Here is a 7,469-nt window from a genome sequence, read left to right as displayed (position 1 = left end):
TTCAAATAAAAAATTTGATGATATTTCTTCATATTCATAAATATTTTCATATAACAAATTTGATGATATTTTTCCACATTCATAAATGTTTTCAAATTTGATCGTCATTTTCTAAAAAATTATTACATGCAACTTTTTGAATCCCTGAATATTTTTTCAAATTTGATGATATTTTTTCATATTCATAAATGTTTTACCAATTCACAAATGAATGCATTAAGAATACAAAAAAACAAATTTGATGATATTTTCAAATAACAAATTTGATGATATTTCCAAATAACAAATTTGATGATATTTTTCATATTCATAAATATTTTCAAATAACAAATTTGATGATATTTTTCCACATTCATAAATGTTTTCAAACTTGATCGTCATTTTCTAAAAAATTATTAGATGCAACTAAAAATAAAAAAACAGTTATTAATGGCGCACCAGGGGAGGGTGCACCATTGCTATCAAAAAAAGTTACTAATGGCGCACCGCTAGGAGGTGCGCCATTGCTATCCAAAAAATTTACTAATGGCGCACCGCTAGGAAGTGGCCATTGCTAACCCTTCCCCCACTGAAATCCCCAATCCCCGATCCCCAATCTCACATCTCTCTCAGCCCCCACTGCCTCACCTCACCCGCGCCGCCCCCGTCCTCGCTGTCCCCGTGCTCGCTGCCCCCGCCGCCGACCCCCACCGCCCCCGCCGCACCCGACCACCACCGCCCCCAACGCCCCAGCGCCTCGCTGCCCGTCGCCCCACCGCCGGCGCCCGCGGCCACTTTAGACCACTGCCGGCATAGCCCCCCACCACTGCAGCTCCTCCGCCGCCCACAAGTCGACACCCCATCCACCCTCCACCAGACAGCAAGCCGCCGTGGCCCCCAACCATCCTGCCGCCGACCCACAACCATCCCACCGCCGACGGCCGCCTTCCAACCAAATCACCGACGCCGTCGCCCCCCATCACGGTAGCCCCTCCACCATCCTCTGCCGCCCCAACAACCACTCCACTACACCCGGCCACCACCGTCGTCGCCCCACTCCAGAGCAGCGCCGTCAAGCACCCGTTTGACAGGGAGCACCACCGTCATCGCCGAGCCACTCCACCGGCAGCCACCATCCTCCGGGAACGCCTTTCTCGCCACTAACCTACTCGCGCGCTTCCTCCTCGAGCAGGCCTCCCCGCAGGCGTCACCGAGCACCAAGCCGCGGGCCTGCCCCCTCCACACACCCCTGAAGCAGCAAACCCTCAGCCCTCCTCTCCAGCGAGCAGCTCTGCATCCTCAACATCTTTTCCCTGGATCTACCTGCCTCCTGTAATTCAACTGACAGCCTGACAGGTGACATTTTGTTGCAATTTCTGTGCTTTTTTTGTTCTGAATGTGCAGCTACGCAATGTGTAGAAGTGGTACAGGCCTGTAGTTAGAACATGTCGACCTTGGCATCTTTTTGGTTGCTCCACGATTTTATTGTCCATGTTTGCAGGTACCTGCAAAATGGTGCACTGCTAGTTATTTTCAGAGACGATGTACATTCAGAGTTTCTGAAGATATGTCCATGTTTGGTTGTGGCTGCAGATACATCGTGTCGGACTGCGACTCCGTCGACGTGCTCTACACCCAGCAGCACTACATCAAGACGCCCGAGGAGGCCGCCGCCATCACCATCAAATCAGGTCAGTTTATCCATCACAAAACACATTGCAGCTATGCATATCCACAAATACAGATGTAGTACAGACAATGCAGATATTTGGATGATGATCTGCTACTGTTAGTGCAACGCCTAGCAGCAGTTAGGCAATCAGTGCGAGTCAAGATTAGCGGTAGCCATCGAGTTGTTAGGGCGTCCGGTCCGGTGTAATGGATGGGCTCTTGGCAACAACTTTTTAAAGCTTAAGGGACCTGTGTTAGTGTTGGTCTGCTAGATAACTTGTTTCACTTGTTTTTATGCAAGCAAAACTTCTGCTTGACTGTTAAGTTGTACAATCTGTACTTGTACTATTGGAATCTGATTAATTTGGAGCAATTTTATTTTAGTTTTGTCAAGTCTATGCACTGATTGAGTTAGATAAATGTTTAGTGGCACCAATTTCTGCAAGTATGTTCAGTCAGCAGGGCTATCTAGCCTAGTGACTAGCACTATGGTCTTTCTATTTCGTACAACAGCAATTTCATTTATGTTGTTATAAGTTTGTTGCTGTCAGCATGAGTTAACTTGGTATGCAGTAGGCACTGGTCTCATTCTTAGACCGACACACCCGCAGCACGCATTCAGGCATCATTTGGTTGTTAGACTGTTTAGCTATGCAGAGTGAAATACCAGTTCAGTTGTGCTAGCAAAGAGGAGGCCTCCAGATTTTTTTTCTTTGCCTAGCTTCAAGTATTACAGATCGTTTGCTGTAATTCCTTCATTGGAAAATCATTGCTTAAACTATTTAGGCAGCAGTGTGCGGCGCAACTCTTTGCAAGTTGTTTTTTGAGAAACACAGTACCAGCATGTCGATAATGATTTTGGCAGCAGTGTGAGGCAGCAGTGTGTGGCGCAATTCCTTCATTGGATAATGATTTTGCAGGTACCTCGAGAGGCCCTTGAGTTTGCCGGAATGTCGATTAACTTCCGTTCCGGCATATTCGGGTACTCCATATGTCCTATTTTCAGCAAAGGTCATGCTGAAATTTTCCGTGAATTTTAGCATGACTTTGCTAAAAATAGGACATATGGGGTACTTGCCACTAATGCATAGGCCGGGGTATCTTAGTACTTAATTAAGTAGGATCAACTGCCCCTTTATTCTTGCTGCATTAAACACATATGCTGAATTCATGTGTGGACAGACGAAACCATGAGTCGTTTAGAGCCAAGTGATTAGGCCCAAGTTAGAATTCTCCTTCCCTTTTCTTGATAGGGTATATTATTAGAAGATACCCATATATATCAGTCAACCTAGGCTGCCTCGGCATCGATAAACCCTAAATGATGAAAACTTAACTTAGCATTTAGGGTGCCTCAGCATCGACAAACCCTAAATGATAACTCTTTCTGACTGAAGATTCTGAAAGGAGTTTCAGAAATTCACCAACAATTTTTGACTCTAGCTACTTAGTATCTATCTATCTATCTCTCTTGGATGGATAGAGGAAGAAGGAGGATCCAACTTAAGTGGTAAGCAATGGATAGTGTGTTGGATCCAAACCCTAAATGATAAAACCTTGGCTTTTAGGGTGCCTCGGTGTTGATAAAAACCTAAATGATGAAAGCTTAGCCCTTAGCTTGTTCATTCTGTAGATTTCCAAAATTCAGTTTTGTACCGCACACCGAAGCCTCAAGAAGAAAACTGCAATCTGAAACAGATGATCAATTTTCAGCCCTTGGATTAGTTTAGTATTTTTTCACACACTCAGACACCCTTGCTTGCCATGTGTGTGAGAGAGATAGTGAGAGGAGACAAGAAGAAGGGGGTTAGGAAGGGACTTGGACCTTAGCAACAATGCACTAACAGCGAATTCCTCGAGAATTAGGTTATTTGGTCAACTTAGAGATCTTGTTCCTTGACAATAACCAACTTTTTGACCAAACTTTTTTCCTATTTAGAGTGAACATGGCCCACAACGATGAGGCCAGCGGTTCGGGCAAGCAATTCTGGGAGCTGTCCCAGGAGATGGAGGAAGAACCTCGCCGCTATGAAGACGCCGCGGAAGACACCGATCCTGACTACACAACCCCTAGTGGCGTCGGGGATGACACCACTGATGGTGCCGCCGAGGATGCCACCACTGATGATGGCAGCGCACGCATAGGTGGCAGCCAACCAAAGAGGCAACGGAAGGACCGGCGCCCGAACATGCTCGGCACCGTCAAGGAGGAATTTACTGAAGTGTCCTCCGAGGGGCATCCAACGGTGCCCAAAGAATTAGTCAAGGGGTACGCAGGACAGCTCGGGTGCATTCTCCGGAGCACCGTCTCGATCAACACCGAGAACCTAAGGCATAAGGACTGAGGGAATTTGCGCAACCTCCTCTTCACGAAGCTGCATGAACGATATAAGTTCCCCGGTGACGTCGCAAACACAGGCCTCTTAGGGAATAAAGTGAACAGTGCCGCCCTCACGAAGATGAGCACGGCCCTGGCTACTTGGAGAGGCGCGGTGAAGAGAATGATTGAAAAAGGTGATAGTTATGAGAAGATCAAGGAGAAACATCCTTCGATCAGCGAAGATGACTACAAGGAGTTCAAGATCAAGTGCGAGAGCAACGCAACCGTGGAATCAAGTCAGTGGGGGAAAGATATGCGGGACTTGAACTTAGGGGTCCACCAACTCGGTCCCGGCGGTTACAGAGTGGCGGAACCTATATGGGACAAGGAGGACGCGGAGCGTGCTGAGCAAGGCCTACCGCCCCGCTTCGAGAAATACCGTGACAAGCAGACCAGGAACTATGTCAGGGCCCGGTACAAGGTGGACCCGGTAACAAAGGAGCTTACCACGGATCCGAAGACCAAGGCGCTTGAGCTTGTTCTGGTAAGGAATACACCCCCGCGTAATTAGCTCCATATGGTTGCATTCTAATTAATGAAGCCAAATTTTTAAATGGTTCACATTCCTTCCGCAGGACACTGAAAGCAGTAGCGCGGGGTCGTCTCAGAGCTCCCCTTGGGACAGCACTTTAAATAGGGCGTTGAACGTAATGAAAAATAGGATAAGTTCATTAAGCCGTCGTCAGCTGGTCGTGTGGCCGGCAAAGGCTTGTCCATGAAATGGTCGTCATACTATAACGCTGGTGGGCGAAAGGAGAGAAAGACCAGCTCGGAAAGCCAGTCGCGCGAGGTTCAAGAACTCAAGGCACAAGTGGCACGGATTCCGGAGATGGTCCATGAGCAAGTGCAACAACAACTGGGAACGACGCTCACCGCCATTGTGCCTATCAGGCGTGGATTGCGGGCGGCCAACAGGGGCTGCCCACGGTTCCCAGCTTCACGGTCAGCAACTCGCACAACGCGCAGGCGGCGCCATTGGTGTCTTCGGCGGAGGTGGTATTGGTGTCTCCGGCGCTGGCGCAGGCATTGGAGCTTAATGCACCCGGGTGTACGCCGGCCGGCACCTCGGCAGCAAGCGGCCCCTCCGTCACTTGCACGCCCGCCGTTGCGGTGCCTCGACATTAGCCGAGCTCGACGCCATCACGGTAACTAAGCCTCTCGGCCGATACTTCATCTCCTTGCCTTTGACTGGGCATCCCTGACGCCCTACATATTTTCGCAGGGCGCCGCCGACGTTCCATGCACTCTCCTGCACTTCGTGGGCGGCGAGTTGATCGATGTCGCCAAGGGCAGAATCGTTCAACCGGGCAACCCCGTGTTCCACGGTAATCCGATGGCACCCGCCGTGTATAGGGTTGAACTGGTTCGGGTGCTGCCAGGCTGCAACGACTTGTTACCTCCGTTTCGACCCGCTGGGGCCGACGAAGATGATGTGATGACCCTCAGCGCCTGCTTAAGCTGGCCCCTGCTTTGGCCGAAGAGCCAGATTCGTTTGGGGGCGGGGGACACCACCCCACAGACAACACCGCCAGTCGTGCCGGCGCCAAGCCATGGCAAGACCGCCGCAACGCTACCGGACATGCATATGGCACAGGATCCGGACATGCATATGGCACAGGATTCGGACGACGACGACGACGGTACATTTACCAACGTCGATAAGTACTTCAACGAACATGGGTACGGTGATGAATTCTTGGGGCCTCTTTCTCAAGAACCCAACCCGGCAAAAGAAGATCGCGATCTACCTGGTACCGCAGAGAAACCCAATTGCAACAGGCGTCGTCTGGCATTCAGTTCTCAGGAGACGCCTCCAGCTGCCGCCTTCACCGAGCCTCAGATAGCCGAGGTGTGAAATATTATCAGCCCCAACACACTCAAGAAGGCGGTCTCTGAGCAGAACTCGATCCCATTACAGCAGAAGAAGAAGGGACGGAAAAGAAAGAATAACAAGGGCGGTGCGAGCCAGCCGGCACCGAGTACGATCCATGCTCAGGACGGGCCACCTTCACCTAAGGATATCTCGAGGAGGGTGCATGTGGCGGGTAGGCCGATGCTACCGACTAATCTGCTCAATGCTGCAACCGGTGCTATGCGGAGTCTGCATGACAGTGTTCTTTCTTTGGAGAAGCGGCGTCTCTCCGAGAATGATGTGGCATACCCGGTTTTCGTGGCCAAGGTGCTAGAGGGCAAGGGCTTTGTGGATAGCGCCATCGGGGGTATGATCGTCCTGCGGTTTGATGACATCTTCGCTATGTTTAACCTTCATCCGCTGCACTACACCTTCGTTCGGCTATTTTCGCTGAGTATGGAGATGCGGCTCATTAGAGACAAGGCCCCGGACATCGTGATAGTCGACCCCTTCTACATGCGTGCCAAGATCTTGGGCAGCGCTAGGGACCGGCAAGTCGCGAGTTCATACCTCGAAGGCGTCATTCTGGCAAACCCAGATAAGGATAACTTCCCCATGCCTTACTTTCCCGAGTAAGTCATCCCCTCACCGCCCCGTAACATATGATTTCTTATGTAGGGTAACGTGACAGAAAACAAAAAAATTCCGACCTACGCACCAGCCCATGACCACTATGGAGACTGCATACATGGTTTGATCTTTTTCGTTACCGACTCGTAGCGCAGCGGGAAGTAGAGTCGATGACAATCAGCGGTGCAGATCCCTGCAGCTAGGATTTATAACCTCCCAACCATGAGGATGTATACCCTCGTCTGCTCCTCAGACAGCCCTCTGGGAGGCGGTCGAACAGCCCCCCCGGACGGTGTCGCGGACAGCCCTTTGGGAGGACCTTCGAAACTCGAACGGTCACTCGGACAGCCCTTCGGGAGGACCTTCGAAACTCGGACAGTCACACGGACAGCCCTTAGGGAGGCACTCACGAACTAAGACCGAAACTACGATCTCTCTACAGAGTTGCACACATACGGTGTCATCTATCCGGCAGGGCTTCGCCGTCCAGAACTAGTTCCTGCCTGAACCCAGACAACCTTACGGCTCTACGAAACTCTTTTCGTGGGAGGGAGAGAAGAAGCCAGATAATGCATGGCATGTGTATGAGAGCAAGGGATGAGAGTGGAGGGCTTCCTGTCCACCTCTATTTATAGGAAATCACAAGCGGTAGGGTGGTTTTACAAGAAAACCCGAAACCCACATGAAATGGAGTCCTTCCCAAGGACCTAAAGAGTGAAAACAAGGGACAAGTGGGGCCCCATGGATGAGCTGCATACCATGACCGTCCCACCCCTTGTGGGCCCCCCCCCAAAGGAGGTTCCCACCCTGCCAAGTCATCCCTAGATATTTTGGGCAAAGCCCCAAAAGTGGCTTTCCATAAAATATCCCAAAAAGCACTTTCACTATTCACGACGACATTTTTCAGCGTCCGTTCGAACTGAAAATATTTATGCGGGCTTAGAACATTTCCAGTAC

Source organism: Aegilops tauschii, chromosome 2, assembly GCF_002575655.3.
Source record: "Aegilops tauschii subsp. strangulata cultivar AL8/78 chromosome 2, Aet v6.0, whole genome shotgun sequence".
Classification (NCBI taxonomy): Eukaryota; Viridiplantae; Streptophyta; class Magnoliopsida; order Poales; family Poaceae; genus Aegilops; species Aegilops tauschii.
This window is presented reverse-complemented; position numbering follows the sequence as displayed.